Genomic DNA, 16,432 nt, shown 5'->3' on the forward strand with positions numbered 1-16,432 from the left:
CCTACTCTCCAGGGAAAAAAGTCCCAGTCTATCTAACCTCTCCCTATAAGTCAAACCATCAAGTCCCGGCAGCATCCTAGTAAATCTTTTCTGCACTCTTTCTAGTTTAATAATATCCTTTCTATAATAGGGTGACCAGAACTGTACACAGTATTCCAAGTGTGGCCTTACTAATGTCTTGTACAACTTCAACAAGACATCCCAACTCCTGTATTCAATGTTCTGACCAATGAAACCAAGCAAGCTGAATGCCTTCTTCACCACCCTATCCACCTGTGACTCCACTTTCAAGGAGCTATGAATCTGTACTCCTAGATCTCTTTGTTCTATAACTCTCCCCAACGCCCTACCATTAACGGAGTAGGTCCTGGCCCGATTCGATCTCCCAAAATGCATCACCTCACATTTATCTAAATTAAACTCCATCTGCCATTCATCGGCCCACTGGCCCAATTTATCAAGATCCCGTTGCAATCCTAGATAACCTTCTTCACTGTCCACGATGCCACCAATCTGAGGCACACCGCTGGTCACAGGCCTCCAATTTGAAAAACAACCCTCCACAACCACCCTCTGTCTCCTGCCGTCAAGCCAATTTTGTATCCAATTGGCTACCTCACCTTGGATCCCGTGAGATTTAACCTTATGTAACAACCTACCATGCGGTACCGTGTCAAATGCTTTGCTGAAGTCCATGTAGACCACGTCTACTGTACAGCCCTCATCTATCTTCTTGGTTACCCCTTCAAAAAACTCAATCAAATTCGTGAGACATGATTTTCCTCTCACAAAACCATGCTGACTGTTCCTAATCAGTCCCTGCCTCTCCAAATGCCCGTAGATCCTGTCTCTCAGAATACCCTCTAACAACTTACCCACTACAGATGTCAGGCTCACCGGTCTGTAGTTCCCAGGCTTTTCCCTGCCGCCCTTCTTAAACAAAGGCACAACATTTGCTACTCTCCAATCTTCAGGCACCTCACCTGTAGCGGTGGATGATTCAAATATCTCTGCTAGGGGACCCGCAATTTCCTCCCTAACCTCCCATAACGTCCTGGGATACATTTCATCAGGTCCCGGAGATTTATCTACCTTGATGCGCGTTAAGACTTCCAGCACCTCCCTCTCTGTAATATGTACACTCCTCAAGACATCACTATTTATTTCCCCAAGTTCCCTAACATCCATGCCTTTCTCAACCGTAAATACCGATGTGAAATATTCATTCAGGATCTCACCCATCTCTTGTGGTTCCGCACATAGATGACCTTGTTGATCCTTAAGAGGCCCTACTCTCTCCCGAGTTACTCTTTTGCCCTTTATGTATTTGTAGAAGCTCTTTGGATTCTCCTTTGCCTTATCTGCCAAAGCAATCTCATGTCCCCTTTTTGCCCTCTCGATTTCTCGCTTAACTCTACTCCGGCAATCTCTATACTCTTCAAGGGATCCACTTGATCCCAGCTGCCTATGCATGTCATATGCCTCCTTCTTCTTTCTGACTAGGGCCTCAATCTCCCGAGTCATCCAAGGTTCCCTACTTCTACCAGCCTTGCCCTTTACTTTATAAGGAATGTGCTTACCCTGAACCCTGGTTAACACATTTTTGAAGGACTCCCACTTACCAGACGTCCCTTTGCCTGCCAACAGACTCTCCCAATCAACTTCTGAAAGTTCCTGTCTAATACCATCAAAATTGGCCTTTCCCCAATTTAGAATTTTAACTTTTGGGCCAGACCTATCATTCTCCATAGCTATCTTAAAACTAATGGAATTATGATCACTGGTCCCAAAGTGATCCCTCACTAACACTTCTGTCACCTGCCCTTCCTTGTTTCCCAAGAGGAGGTCAAGTTTTGCCCCCTCTCTAGTCGGGCCATCCACATACTGAATGAGAAATTCCTCCTGAACACACTCAACAAATTTCTCTCCATCCAAGCCCCTAATGCTATGGCTGTCCCAGTCAATGATGGGAAAGTTAAAGTCCCCTACTATTACCACCCTATTTTTCTTGCAGCTGTCTGTAATCTCCTTACATATTTGCTCCTCAATTTCCCGTTGACTATTTGGGGGTCTGTAGTACAATCCTATCAACGTGATCTCTCCCTTCTTATTTTTCAGTTCTACCCATATCGACTCCGTGGGCGAACCCTCGGATATATCCTCTCTCACTACTGCCGTGATGTTCTCCCTAATCATGAACGCAACTCCCCCTCCTCTCTTACCTCCTGCTCTATCTTTCCTATAGCATCTGTACCCTGGAACATTGAGCTGCCAGTCCTGCCCCTCCCTTAGCCATGTTTCAGTAATAGCTATAACATCCCAGTCCCATGTACCCATCCATGCCCTGATTTCATCTGCCTTGCCCATCAGACTTCTTGCATTGAAATAAATGCAGTTTAATCTAGACTTCCCTTGGTCTTTGCCGTGCTTTCTCAGACCATTTGTCCGGTCATGTTTTGTACACTCTCCCTTACTGCCTTTTGTTTCTGTCACCACTTTACTTCCCACTGACTTCCTGCATCGATTCCCATCCCCCTGCCACATTAGTTTAAACCCTCCCCAACAGCACTAGCAAACACTCCCCCTAGGACATTGGTTCCAGTCCTGCCCAGATGCAGACCGTCCAATTTGTACTGGTCCCACCTCCCCCAGAACCGGTTCCAATGTCCCAGGAATTTGAATCCCTCCCTCTTGCACCATCTCTCAAGCCACGTATTCATCCTAGCTATCCTGTCATTCCTACTCTGACTAGCCCGTGGCACTGGTAGCAATCCTGAGATTACTACCTTTGAGGTCCTACTTTTTAGTTTAACTCCTAACTCCCTAAATTCAGCTTGTAGGACCTCATCCTGTTTTTTACCTATATCGTTGGTGCCTATATGCACCACGACAACTGGCTGTTCACCCTCCCCCTCCAGAACGTCCTGCAGCCGCTCCGAGACATCCCTGACCCTTGCACCAGGGAGGCAACACACCATCCTGGAGTCTCGGTTGCGTCCGCAGAAACGCCTGTCTATTCCCCTTACAATCGAGTCCCCGATCACTATAGCTCTGCCACTCTTTTTCCTGCCCTCCTGTGCAGCAGAGCCAGCCACGGTGCCATGAACCTGGCCGCTGCCACCTTCCCCTGGTGAGCCATCTCCCACAACAGTATCCAAAACGGTATACCTGTTTGAGAGGGGGATGGCCACAGGGGACCCCTGCACTACCTGCCTGCACCTCTTACTCTTCCTGGTGGTCACCCATTCACTTGCTGCCTGTACTGCCTTTACCTGCGGTGTGACCAACTCGCTAAACGTGCTATCCACGAGTTTCTCTGCATCGCGGATGCTCCACAGTGAGTCCACCCGCAGCTCCAGCTCCGAGATACGATCGGTCAGTAGCTGCAGGTGGACACACTTCCCGCACACATGGTCGGCAGGGACACTGGTAGTGTCCATGACTTCCCACATCTTGCAGGAGGAGCATATCACGGGTGCGAGGTCTGCTGCCATGACTTGCCTTAGCTTAGTTACCCCTTTTAAATTACGTTGAAATTTGAAAATGTTAACTATTCCAGGGACCTAGGTTCGCTTAAAAAAAAACACTACCTGCTATAAAAGCTGCTTAGTTTCCCAGCTCTTAGTTTAAACCAATGCCCTAATTTGGAGAAGAAAAAAAAAACAGTGATCCTCACCAACCAATCACTTACCTGCTGTCCTGTGACGTCACTCCTTGGTTTTCTGTTGTTGTTTTTGATCCGATCAGGTCCGCCGCCGCTCTGGTCTCGGGCCTCGGTCCGCCGCTCTTTTATCCCCGCTCTCGGTCTCTCTCCTCTGATCCCGATCAGGACCCCCACCGCTCTGGTCTCGGGCCTCGGTCCGCCGCTCTTTTATCCCCGCTCTCGGTCTCTCTCCTGCTCCCGATCAGGTCCGCCGCCTCTCTGGTCTCGGGCCTCGGTCCGCCGCTCTTTTATCCCCGCTCTCGGTCTCTCTCCTGCTCCCGATCAGGTCCGCCGCCGCTCTGGTCTCGGGCCTGGGGCCGCCGCTCTTTTATCCCCGCTCTCGGTCTCTCTCTCCTGCTCCCGTTCAGGTCCGCCGCCTCTCTGGTCTCGGGCCTCGGTCCGCCGCTCTTTTATCCCCGCTCTCGGTCTCTCTCCTCTGCTCCCGTTCAGGTCCGCCGCCGCTCTGGTCTCGGGCCTCGGTCCGCCGCTCTTTTATCCCCGCTCTCGGTCTCTCTCCTGCTCCCTATCAGGTCCGCCGCCGCTCTGGTCTCGGGCCTCGGGGCGCCGCTCTTTTATCCCCGCTCTCGGTCTCTCTCCTCTGCTCCCGATCAGGTCCGCCGCCGCTCTGGTCTCGGGCCTCGGTCCGCCGCTCTTTTATCCCCGCTCTCGGTCTCTCTCCTCTGATCCCGATCAGGACCCCCACCGCTCTGGTCTCGGGCCTCGGTCCGCCGCTCTTTTATCCCCGCTCTCGGTCTCTCTCCTGCTCCCGATCAGGTCCGCCGCCGCTCTGGTCTCGGGCCTCGGTCCGCCGCTCTTTTATCCCCGCTCTCGGTCTCTCTCCTGCTCCCGTTCAGGTCCGCCGCCGCTCTGGTCTCGGGCCTGGGGCCGCCGCTCTTTTATCCCCGCTCTCGGTCTCTCTCTCCTGCTCCCGTTCAGGTCCGCCGCCTCTCTGGTCTCGGGCCTCGGTCCGCCGCTCTTTTATCCCCGCTCTCGGTCTCTCTCCTCTGCTCCCGATCAGGTCCGCCGCCGCTCTGGTCTCGGGCCTGGGGCCGCCGCTCTTTTATCCCCGCTCTCGGTCTCTCTCTCCTGCTCCCGTTCAGGTCCGCCGCCTCTCTGGTCTCGGGCCTCGGTCCGCCGCTCTTTTATCCCCGCTCTCGGTCTCTCTCCTCTGCTCCCGATCAGGTCCGCCGCCGCTCTGGTCTCGGGCCTCGGTCCGCCGCTCTTTTATCCCCGCTCTCGGTCTCTCTCCTGCTCCCTATCAGGTCCGCCGCCGCTCTGGTCTCGGGCCTCGGGGCGCCGCTCTTTTATCCCCGCTCTCGGTCTCTCTCCTCTGCTCCCGATCAGGTCCGCCGCCGCTCTGGTCTCGGGCCTGGGGCCGCCGCTCTTTTATCCCCGCTCTCGGTCTCTCTCCTCTGCTCCCGATCAGGTCCGCCGCCGCTCTGGTCTCGGGCCTCGGTCCGCCGCTCTTTTATCCCCGCTCTCGGTCTCTCTCCTCTGCTCCCGATCAGGTCCGCCGCCGCTCTGGTCTCGGGCCTCGGTCCGCCGCTCTTTTATCCCCGCTCTCGGTCTCTCTCCTCTGCTCCCGATCAGGTCCGCCGCCGCTCTGGTCTCGGGCCTGGGTCCGCCGCTCTTTTATCCCCGCTCTCGGTCTCTCTCCTCTGCTCCCGTTCAGGTCCGCCGCCGCTCTGGTCTCGGGCCTGGGTCCGCCGCTCTTTTATCCCCGCTCTCGGTCTCTCTCCTGCTCCCTATCAGGTCCGCCGCCGCTCTGGTCTCGGGCCTCGGGCCGCCGCTCTTTTATCCCCGCTCTCGGTCTCTCTCCTCTGCTCCCGATCAGGTCCGCCGCCGCTCTGGTCTCGGGCCTCGGGCCGCCGCTCTTTTATCCCCGCTCTCGGTCTCTCTCCTGCTCCCGATCAGGTCCGCCGCCGCTCTGGTCTCGGGCCTCGGTCCGCCGCTCTTTTATCCCCGCTCTCGGTCTCTCTCCTCTGCTCCCGATCAGGTCCGCCGCCGCTCTGGTCTCGGGCCTCGGTCCGCCGCTCTTTTATCCCCGCTCTCGGTCTCTCTCCTGCTCCCGATCAGGTCCGCCGCCTCTCTGGTCTCGGGCCTCGGTCCGCCGCTCTTTTATCCCCGCTCTCGGTCTCTCTCCTCTGCTCCCGTTCAGGTCCGCCGCCGCTCTGGTCTCGGGCCTCGGTCCGCCGCTCTTTTATCCCCGCTCTCGGTCTCTCTCCTCTGCTCCCGATCAGGTCCGCCGCCGCTCTGGTCTCGGGCCTGGGGCCGCCGCTCTTTTATCCCCGCTCTCGGTCTCTCTCCTCTGCTCCCGATCAGGTCCGCCGCCTCTCTGGTCTCGGGCCTCGGGCCGCCGCTCTTTTATCCCCGCTCTCGGTCTCTCACCTCTGCTCCCGATCAGGTCCGCCGCCGCTCTGGTCTCGGGCCTCGGTCCGCCGCTCTTTTATCCCCGCTCTCGGTCTCTCTCCTCTGCTCCCGATCAGGTCCGCCGCCGCTCTGGTCTCGGGCCTGGGGCCGCCGCTCTTTTATCCCCGCTCTCGGTCTCTCTCCTCTGCTCCCGATCAGGTCCGCCGCCGCTCTGGTCTCGGGCCTCGGTCCGCCGCTCTTTTATCCCCGCTCTCGGTCTCTCTCTCCTGCTCCCGATCAGGTCCGCCGCCGCTCTGGTCTCGGGCCTGGGTCCGCCGCTCTTTTATCCCCGCTCTCGGTCTCTCTCCTCTGCTCCCGATCAGGTCCGCCGCCGCTCTGGTCTCGGGCCTCGGGCCGCCGCTCTTTTATCCCCGCTCTCGGTCTCTCTCCTCTGCTCCCGATCAGGTCCGCCGCCGCTCTGGTCTCGGGCCTGGGGCCGTCGCTCTTTTATCCCCGCTCTCGGTCTCTCTCTCCTGCTCCCGATCAGGTCCGCCGCCGCTCTGGTCTCGGGCCTCGGTCCGCCGCTCTTTTATCCCCGCTCTCGGTCTCTCTCCTGCTCCCGTTCAGGTCCGCCGCTGCTCTGGTCTCGGGCCTGGGTCCGCCGCTCTTTTATCCCCGCTCTCGGTCTCTCTCCTGCTCCCGATCAGGTCCGCCGCCGCTCTGGTCTCGGGCCTGGGTCCGCCGCTCTTTTATCCCCGCTCTCGGTCTCTCTCCTCTGCTCCCGTTCAGGTCCGCCGCCGCTCTGGTCATTGCTGTTTGTGGGACCTTGCTGTGCGCAAATTGGCTGCTGCGTTTCCTACATTACAACAGTGACTACACTTCAAAAGTATTTCATTGGCTGTAAAGTGCTTTGGGACATCCTGAGGTCGTGAAAGGCGCTATATTAATGCAAGTTCTTTCTCAAATTATTAGATAATTCAATTTTTTAAGGGCAATAACGATTTTGAATTATCAGAAATGAGCTGTATTTTTGCCTTGGTGGATTTATTACTGTGAAAACACTGCTGACACACGGCCTAACTAACAGTAAAAGCTCTCGGCCAGGCTGGGTCAGTGCACACTGAGCTTAAAGACTGATAAGAGTTTAATCAGAGCGCCTGAGCTGTTTCCTTTTCATTCACTATTTTAGTGAGGTGTGCAAAGTACAATCTAAATTCTGCAGCACTTCCTAACGCACGCAATGAGAATTCTGCAGTCTCGTCCATTTGGCTATTGCTACACTTTGATAGGGTTAAGGTCTTTGCTCAGCTGAAGGTTTAAATCAAATAGTGGATGCTTTGATGCAGTGCAGTAAATGGGTGTGTGGAGGGGGGGGTGTATTTACCCATTGGCAAACCCAGTTCTGATGAAAGGTCATCGACCTGAAACGTTGGGCTTAATTTTCGGATGTCCGAGCGGGTGTGTTCGTAGTGGGGAGGCTCTGAAAATCGGGAATTCCCGGGGTGGGTCCGAATCCCGGCTCCAACCCACCCACTTCCGGGTTCCCCAGTGACGTGCTTAGATGCGCGCGCAGCCCCCGCATGTGGGACTCCCACCGGCAATTAAAGCCGGCGGGATCCCACTTAAGGCAATTATTTTGATACTTCAGGTCGTTAGCAGACCTGATTTGTAGGATATTTTAGGAGGGGTGAGATTTTCATCTAAACTGAGCGTGTTTCCCGTACTGGGGGAAACACTCCCAGTTGAAATGGACGTGTTGCAGCCACCAGCCTGTGGCAGCTGCAAAGGTCCATTTGACAGGTCGGGGGCGGGGGGGCGGGGGAGACGCTCACTCATTGTTGGAGGCCACTCTGTCACTTTGGACAAAGTTTGGCCTCCACCACCCTCCTCCTAACAATCAAATTCACCAACTTGCACACTTACCCCGGTGTGCAGACACATGTACCTAACTTGCGGACCCCCTCAAACATACATCTTCCGGATGGGGGCCGCCATTGCTGCAGTCATGACCTCCTCAGAGGATGAACAGCATCACCAGCCTCATCAGCCTCGCCGTCCACCTCTGACACGTGGAGCTCCACAACACAGTGCTGTGACACATCCACCTGCACAGCAGGAGGGAGGGCAACCGCAGAGAGAGATGCGTCGCAGAGGGCACTACCCTCGCCACAGGGTCCACAGACCGAGGCTCAGCTTCCTGGACCTCTCTGAGCAGCAGTGCACACGGAGGCTCAGAGTCACTCGACATGTACTCGTGGACATCTGCAGCCTCCTTCATGCCGAGCTGCTCCCTGCTGGCCCGAGCACCATCTTCTTATCTGTCGCTGTCAAAGTCACCACTGCCCTCAACAACTTCTCCTCCGGATCCTTCCGGGGTGCCACCGGGGACATCGTCGACGTCTCTCAGTCGTCTGCACAAAAGAGCCCTGCAAATACACCTACACCCACTCTGCAGTGACACAATGGGTGGCATCAGTTGTGGGTCTTCATTGTGATCCTCAGGAAAGGGCATTATTGCACAAACCAGACAAGAATGGCAGTAGTTCGTGGCAGTAGTGGTGACAATATAATATGTAATGTGAGTTGATCAGAAATCAAATATAATTAAAAACCATGACAAACCCTCAAACACCCTTGTGCATCCCCTTCATGCTCATGGCACGTTTGCCTTACGCTTCCTACTACACATATGTGATACATGCCCTGTGGCTGCAGCACAGGTAGTGGCAGGTTGAGTGAGGCTGACCGTGAAAGAGATGCATGAGAGGGTGAGTATGAGATAGAGCCATGAGATTGTATGAGGATTGGGTTGAGTGGTAGTGGTGGGATGAGTACTGGCGAGGTGAGTAGGTGCAGGTAAGATGAGGATGAGCTTTGAGTGGGTGTGAGGAGTGATGTGACAGAGTAGTGTCGGCTGTGCAGAAGGAGATGTGGGGTGGGGGCGGTGATGTGGCAGACGGAGTGTAGGGGAATTAGTAAGTGTTCTCACTATGGCTGACCTACTTAGGTCATTGGAGCGCTTCCTGCACTGTATGCAGGTGGGCGATATGTTGGTGGTGCTGGTGACCTCCTCTGCCACCTCGAGCCAGGCCTTTGTGGTGGCAGAGGCAGGCCGCTTCCTCCCGTCCACCAGGGAGAAGATCTCTGTCCTCCCCCTCCTCTTCACCCCATCCAGTAGGACCTGAAGTGAGGCATCATTAAACCTGGGAGCAGCCTTCTCCCTGGGCTGCTCCATGCTGTAATTTTGTCTCCTTTCTGCAGCATCAGTCAGTGGAGGATTGCTCCTTTAAATAAGGCTCCTCCAGCTGACAGCCTATGATGCGGGTGCGCAGTCCGCCCGCTGCGCAGCTTTCCAGCGTGAAGCCCGGAAGCAAAGGTGAGTGGCTTCAATTAGGCTGCGATCGCGTGCGGAGCTCCCCGAATTCACTGGGTGCGTTACCCACGCGCCCAGTCGACCCTCCGCTGCCAACCCGCCTCCCTCCTAATATCGAGCCTGTTAACTCTGTTTCTCTCTCCGCAGATGCTGCCTGACCTGCTGAGTGTTTCCAGCATTTTCTGCCTTTATTTCAGATTTCCACTTGTATTTTGCTTTTGTTTACCCGTAGTATATCAGTTCAGGGGTGTCATTCAATGTAAATATAGATTTTTTTAAAAGTATTCTCCAGAAACATGAGCTTCACAAGATGGAGTAAGTGATTAATCTCTTCAGTTATATGAAAGGCAGATGAACTCAGGGCATGGATGGGTACATGGGACTGGGATGTTATAGCTATAACTGAAACATGGCTAAGGGAGGGGCAGGACTGGCAGCTCAATGTTCCAGGGTACAGATGCTATAGGAAAGATAGAGCAGGAGGTAAGAGAGGAGGGGGAGTTGCGTTCTTGATTAGGGAGAACATCACGGCAGTAGTGAGAGGGGATATATCCGAGGGTTCACCCACTGAGTCTATATGGGTAGAACTGAAAAATAAGAAGGGAGAGATCACTTTGATAGGATTGTACTACAGACCCCCAAATAGTCAACGGGAAATTGAGGAGCAAATATGTAAGGAGATTACAGACAGCTGCAAGAAAAATAGGGTGGTAATAGTAGGGGACTTTAACTTTCCCAACATTGACTGGGACAGCCATAGCATTAGGGGCTTGGATGGAGAGAAATTTGTTGAGTGTATTCAGGAGGAATTTCTCATTCAGTATGTGGATGGCCCGACTAGAGAGGGGGCAAAACTTGACCTCCTCTTGGGAAATAAGGAAGGGCAGGTGACAGAAGTGTTAGTGAGGGATCACTTTGGGACCAGTGATCATAATTCCATTAGTTTTAAGATAGCTATGGAGAATGATAGGTCTGGCCCAAAAGTTAAAATTCTAAATTGGGGAAAGGCCAATTTTGATGGTATTAGACAGGAACTTTCAGAAGTTGATTGGGAGAGTCTATTGGCAGGCAAAGGGACGTCTGGTAAGTGGGAGGCTTTCAAAAGTGTGTTAACCAGGGTTCAGGGTAAGCACATTCCTTATAAAGTGAAGGGCAAGGCTGGTAGAAGTAGGGAACCTTGGATGACTCGGGAGATTGAGGCCCTAGTCAAAAAGAAGGAGGAGGCATATGACATGCATAGGCAGCTGGGATCAAGTGGATCCCTTGAAGAGTATAGAGATTGCCGGAGTAGAGTTAAGAGAGAAATCAGGAGGGCAAAAAGGGGACATGAGATTGCTTTGGCAGATAAGGCAAAGGAGAATCCAAAGAGCTTCTACAAATACATAAAGGGCAAAAGAGTAACTAGGGAGAGAGTAGGGCCTCTTAAGGATCAACAAGGTCATCTATGTGCGGAACCACAAGAGATGGGTGAGATCCTGAATGAATATTTCACATCGGTATTTACGGTTGAGAAAGGCATGGATGTTAGGGAACTTGGGGAAATAAATAGTGATGTCTTGAGGAGTGTACATATTACAGAGAGGGAGGTGCTGGAAGTCTTAACGCGCATCAAGGTAGATAAATCTCCGGGACCTGATGAAATGTATCCCAGGACGTTATGGGAGGTTAGGGAGGAAATTGTGGGTCCCCGAGCAGAGATTTTTGAATCATCGACAGCTACAGGTGAGGTGCCTGAAGATTGGAGAGTAGCAAATGTTGTGCCTTTGTTTAAGAAGGGCGGCAGGGAAAAGCCTGGGAACTACAGACCGGTGAGCCTGACATCTGTAGTGGGTAAGTTGTTAGAGGGTATTCTGAGAGACAGGATCTACAGGCATTTGGAGAGGCAGGGACTGATTAGGAACAGTCAGCATGGTTTTGTGAGAGGGAAGTCATGTCTCACGAATTTGATTGAGTTTTTTGAAGGGGTAACCAAGAAGGTGTTGCTCGTGGTTAATCAGATGCAATGCTATTTTAGAATGTTATATCATGTAATGCACCGTGTCGTATTCTGCTGCTAAGGTGGAGCTGTGTTTATGCCAGCCTGTCCCTTTAAGATCACGTTGTTTAATTGCTGTAAATCCTGAGGTCAATTAGAGGCTAACTGCTTTTGTCGAGGGAAGTTGGTAGATTGGCAATTTCTGGCTCTAGATCAGAAGAAACCAGCATTTACTTAAAATACTTTTCACGCTTTGAAGTGTGATATCTGAATTGTGGTGGATACATGTGATATGCAAGACTTCTTATAAAAAGTAATTGATCTCCTGTAGCCTTCTGCAAGGGAAGTCAGGACTAAGTGAAGTCCTTAGGTCAAGTGGGGTTATAGGGTGGGAGGGAGAAGGGGAAGAGCAAGGATGGTGGGTGATGGGGAAGTGGTGGGAGGGAGTAGGAGGAGGCTGGGGGAGGAAGGGACAGAGGTTGGAGTGTGGGAGAAGGAGAGGAGAGAAAGGGAGGGGTAGGAGAAGGAGGAGGGTCAAAGGGAGGAGGTGGGTTGAAGGGAGGGGAAAAGGGTAAGGAAGGAAAGGCGATAGTGAAGGGGAGGGGAGGGGGTGGAAGATGATGGAGGACGGGGAAAGAATGGAAGAGGGGAGAAGGAGGAAGGAGGAAAGGCAGGAGGGGGTGAGGAAGGGGAGTGAGGCAGAGCAGGAGAAAGGGGAGATGGGGAGGAGGAAGAGGAGGAATTAGAGAAATAGAGGAGGGGGTGAGCTAGTGGGAGGACAAGGGAGAGTAGGGAAGGGCAAATTTGGTTGCAGAAGGATGAGGGGAAAATGGGGAGAGGGGGGAAGATGGGAGGGGGTGGGTTTGGAAGGTCGGGGAGTGAGGGATGAAGGGGAGGACAGGGGAGAGTGGTGGAGGAGGGGGGAAGATACGTTTTTGTGAAATGTAATGAGTACTTGGGTTCAGGTGGTTAGCAGGCCTGATCCCATTGCCGCTAAAGCTATTAAAAAGAGACAAACAGCTGCATCAGGTGGAAAACGTAGAGGATTAAGACATTTCTTTACAGCCTAGTTGGAAAAGCTATCCCAATGGTGGTGGGGGGGAGCACTTAATAACATTTTAACAAAACTTCAAACCTTGAAAATAGTTAAACTACTTCCCAGTACAGATCCAAGACGGCCAAGAGACAGGGGGGTGGGAGGGGAGTACTCCACACCGCCAGCTGGTGGCCAGAGCCCAGAACTACAGTATCCCCGTATGTCACAGACACATAAGAACAATGGCGGACAGGAAAAGACTCTTTGGTCCATCCAGCCTGTCCCACGTAACTGCAACGCTTTGTGCATCACAATATATGCACTCCGCAACACACCTGAGACCATGTGATCTCCTGGGAGAGGCTAAAAAAACAGATTAGTATCCTCGGCCAATTAGGGGAAAATAAATCTGGAAAATTCCTTTCCGACCCCCATTAGATCAGTGTTATACATCTAACATGAAAATCTTTACAAGCAATGTTGACCTGTGGCAGGACATACAGATTTTAAAAATATAGTGGTTTTACTAAAAGAGGTATAATAAACAGATACTGGATGCTGCATCTATCAGTGTGAGTACATACACCAGTATTGTATCAGTGTGAGAGTATCTTCCTTGGCAGTCTCTCAGGGTCGAGGATGACTTGCTTCCACTCTTGGAGGGTGGGTTCTGCTGTGGCTGAATAGTCCAATCCTGGAACCGCAGACTCTGCCACAGTTGGGGCAGGTAGTGTTTAATAAGGCGGGTGGGTGAGACGCTCTGGATTCTGCGCGTTCTTTCCGTTGTTTACGCTTGGCCTCCACGTGATCCACTCGGTGACGCTCGAGGCGATTGGCGCCTTCGCGGATGCTTCTTCTCCAGTGTGGGTGTTCTAGGGCAAGCGATTCCCACGTGTCGGTGGGGTTGTTGCATTTTTTTAGGGAGGCTTTGAGAGTGTCCTTATAGCGTTTCCTCTGCTCTCCGAGTGATCACCTGCCATTGCGGAGCTCGGAGTAGAGCACTTGTTTAGGGAATCTTGTGTCGGGTATGCGGACAATGTGGCCCACCCATTGCAGCTGGTTGACCGTTACCAGTGCCTCGATACTGGGATGTTAGCCTGGGAGAGAACGCTCACGTTGGTACGCCTATCCTGCCGGTGGATTTGCAGGATTTTGCAGGGGCAACGTTGGTAATATCTCTCCAGGGATTTGAGGTGTCTGCTATACATTGCCCATGTTTCTGATGCATTCAGGAGGGAGGGGACAATGGCTGCTCTGTAGACCACGAGCTTGGTGCTGGGTTTGAGGTCTCGGTTTTCGAACACTCTGTTCCTCAGGCGTCTGAAGGCTACACTGGTGCATAATCGTTGATGTCTGCTTACGCCGACAGGAGGCTCCCGAGGTATGAGAAATGATCCACGCTGTCCAGAGGCTCACCGTGGATCTTGATGGTCGGGGGGTAGTGTTGTTTGGCAGGAGAGGGCTGGTAGAGGGCCTTTGTTTTCCGGATGTTTAGCCCGAGGCCCATTCTCTCATACGCCTCGGTGAATGCGTCGACAATGGTTTGTAGCTCGGCCTCTGAGTGTGTGCACACACAGGCGTTGTCTGCATGCTGCAGCTCGATGACACAAGTTGGGGTGGTCTTGGTTCTGGCCTGGAGGCGTCGAAGGTTGAACAGTTTCCCACTTGTCCTGTAGGTTAGCTCCACTCCGACAGGGAGCTTCATGGTGAGGAAGATGGAGAAGAGCTTTGGTGCGATAACGCAGCCCTGCTTGACCCCAGTTTGCACTCGAATTGGGTCTGTGGTGAGGATCACGGCTTGCATGTCATTGTGGAGCAGGTGGAGAATGGTGACGAATTTCTGCGGGCAACCGAATTTGAGGAGGATGCTCCACAATTCCTCACAGTTGAGTCGAAGGCCTTTGCGAGATCGAAGAAGGCCATGTACAGAGGTTGATGCTGCTCCCTGCACTTTTCCTGGACTTGTCGCCCGCTAAAGATCATGTCCATTGTGCCTCTTGGCGGGCGGAAGCCGCATTGAGACTCAGGGAGAAGCTCTTCGGCCACTGGAAAGAGGCTGTTGAAGGGGATTCTTGCGATGACCTTTCCCGTGGCAGACAGTAGGGAAATCCCTCTTTAATTTCTGCAGTCAGACCTATCTCCTTTCTTGAAGATGGTCACAATTACGGCGTCTCTCAGATCTCCTGGCATGCTCTCTTCCTTCCAGACAAGGGTGATAAGTTCGTGTATTCGGGACAAGAGTGCCTCTCCACCGTATTTTAGTACTTCAGCGGGGATTCCCTCTGCGCTGGGGGCCTTGTTGTTTTTCAGCTGCCGAATGGCTTTTTCAACCTCACAGCGGGCTGGGGTTGTGCTGAGATGGTGGCTGGTAGCGTGTTGCAGGATGGTGTTGAGGGCACTTGCGTCAAGGACTGCGTCTTGGTTGAGGAGGTCCACGAAGTGCTCTCTCCAGCGGGCGTTGACTGCCTCTCTGTCTTTGATGAGCGCCTCTCCATTTTTGGCTCTCCGTGGGGTAGGTCCCTGGGCACTCGGACCGTAGATGGCTTTAATTGCACTGAAGAAGCCGCGCACGTCGTGGTTGTCGGCGAGTTGCTGAGCCTCCTGCGCTCTTTCCACCCACCATCTGTTCTTTTGGTCACGGGTTCTTTGTTGCACCTCGGCCTTCAGTTGCCTGTAGGCTTGTTTCCTCTCACTTGAGTTTTGGTGGAGCTGCCAATTCAGGAACGCCTTGCGTTTGCAGTCTAGGAGATCCTGGATCTCCTGATTGTTCTCGTCGAACCAGTCTTGGTATTTCCTGGTCGAGAGACTGAGCGTCTCCTCGCAGTTGCTGACTATGGTGGCTTTTAGGGCGGACCAGACGCTGTGGGCACTCTGCGGCTCTGGATCGTTGGTCGTCACCAGGTTGGTTGTAAGGCGACAGCTGAGTAGTTCTTCCTTCTCAGGGTCTTTGAGTCTCCTGCGGCAGAGTTTTTTCTGCCGCTGCTGGTTTGGGGCCAGGTTGATGGAGATGGTAGAGCGGATTAGTCGGTGGTCAGTCCAGCAGTTGTCGGCTTCAGTCATGGCGCGGGTGATGCAGACATCTTTGCGGTCCCTCGCTCGGACGATGATGTCGTCTATTAGGTGCCAGTGCTTAGAGTGGGGGTGTTGCCATGAGGTCTTGTACTTGTCCATTTGGCGGAACAGGGTGTTCGTTATGACGAGGTCATGTTCTAGGCATTTCGTCAGGAGGAGGACTCCATTGGGGTTTGCTTTCCCTACGCCTTCCTTGCCTAACACGCCTTTCCAAAGGTGTGCGTCCCTCCCGACTCTGGCATTGAAGCCGCTGAGGAGAATCAGCTTGTCTCCCTTTGGGATACGGGACAGCAATTGGTCAAGGCTAAAGTAGAATGCATCTTTTATCTCATCCATTACGTCCAGGGTCGGGCGTAGGCACTGATGACTGTGGTGTGCTGCTTCTGGGCCAGGGTGAGCTGTAGGGTCATGAGGCATTCATTTACCCCGCAGGAGGACTCATTGAGACGTCCAACCAATTTGTTTTTTACGGCAAAGCCGACCCATAGAGACGGCATTCTTCTTCTGGTTTGCCTTTCCAGAAGTAGGTGTATCCGCCGCCTTGTACTTTATGCTGGCCTTCTCCTGCCAGCCGTGTCTCGCTCAGGGCGGCAATGTCGATGTTGTAGCCCCGGAGTATCCGGGCTATGATGGCAGTGCGACATTCAGGTCTGTCGCTGTTGGGATTGTCCATAAGGATCCTGACATTCCAGGTCCCGAAATTCATTTGGGTGAGTAGGGTGGGGTTGGGGTGGAAGATGCCTATAGCGTGGATTCTTTTAACGTGGGGTGGTCGTTGCGCACCAACCACCACACGGTCCCAGCGGAGCGAGGTCTTGGCCCAATGGCGGGGAAATCCAAGATGGTTGGAGACCAGGCTCTGCTGTAGGATGGAGACTAACAAGCACTCATCGTCCACCAATCCACTGGAGCAGCGGGAGTGGG

General features: G+C 53.3%; 1 protein-coding gene across 1 annotated transcript in view; it reads left to right on the forward strand.

Moving 5' to 3' along the window:
* Positions 1–16,432, forward strand: part of LOC137328070 (doublecortin domain-containing protein 1-like) — a 485,645-nt gene that overhangs the window by 368,271 nt on the left and 100,942 nt on the right. The window lies entirely within an intron of this gene.

The sequence above is a fragment of the Heptranchias perlo genome, chromosome 12 (assembly GCF_035084215.1).
Source record: "Heptranchias perlo isolate sHepPer1 chromosome 12, sHepPer1.hap1, whole genome shotgun sequence".
In the NCBI taxonomy this organism is placed as follows: Eukaryota; Metazoa; Chordata; class Chondrichthyes; order Hexanchiformes; family Hexanchidae; genus Heptranchias; species Heptranchias perlo.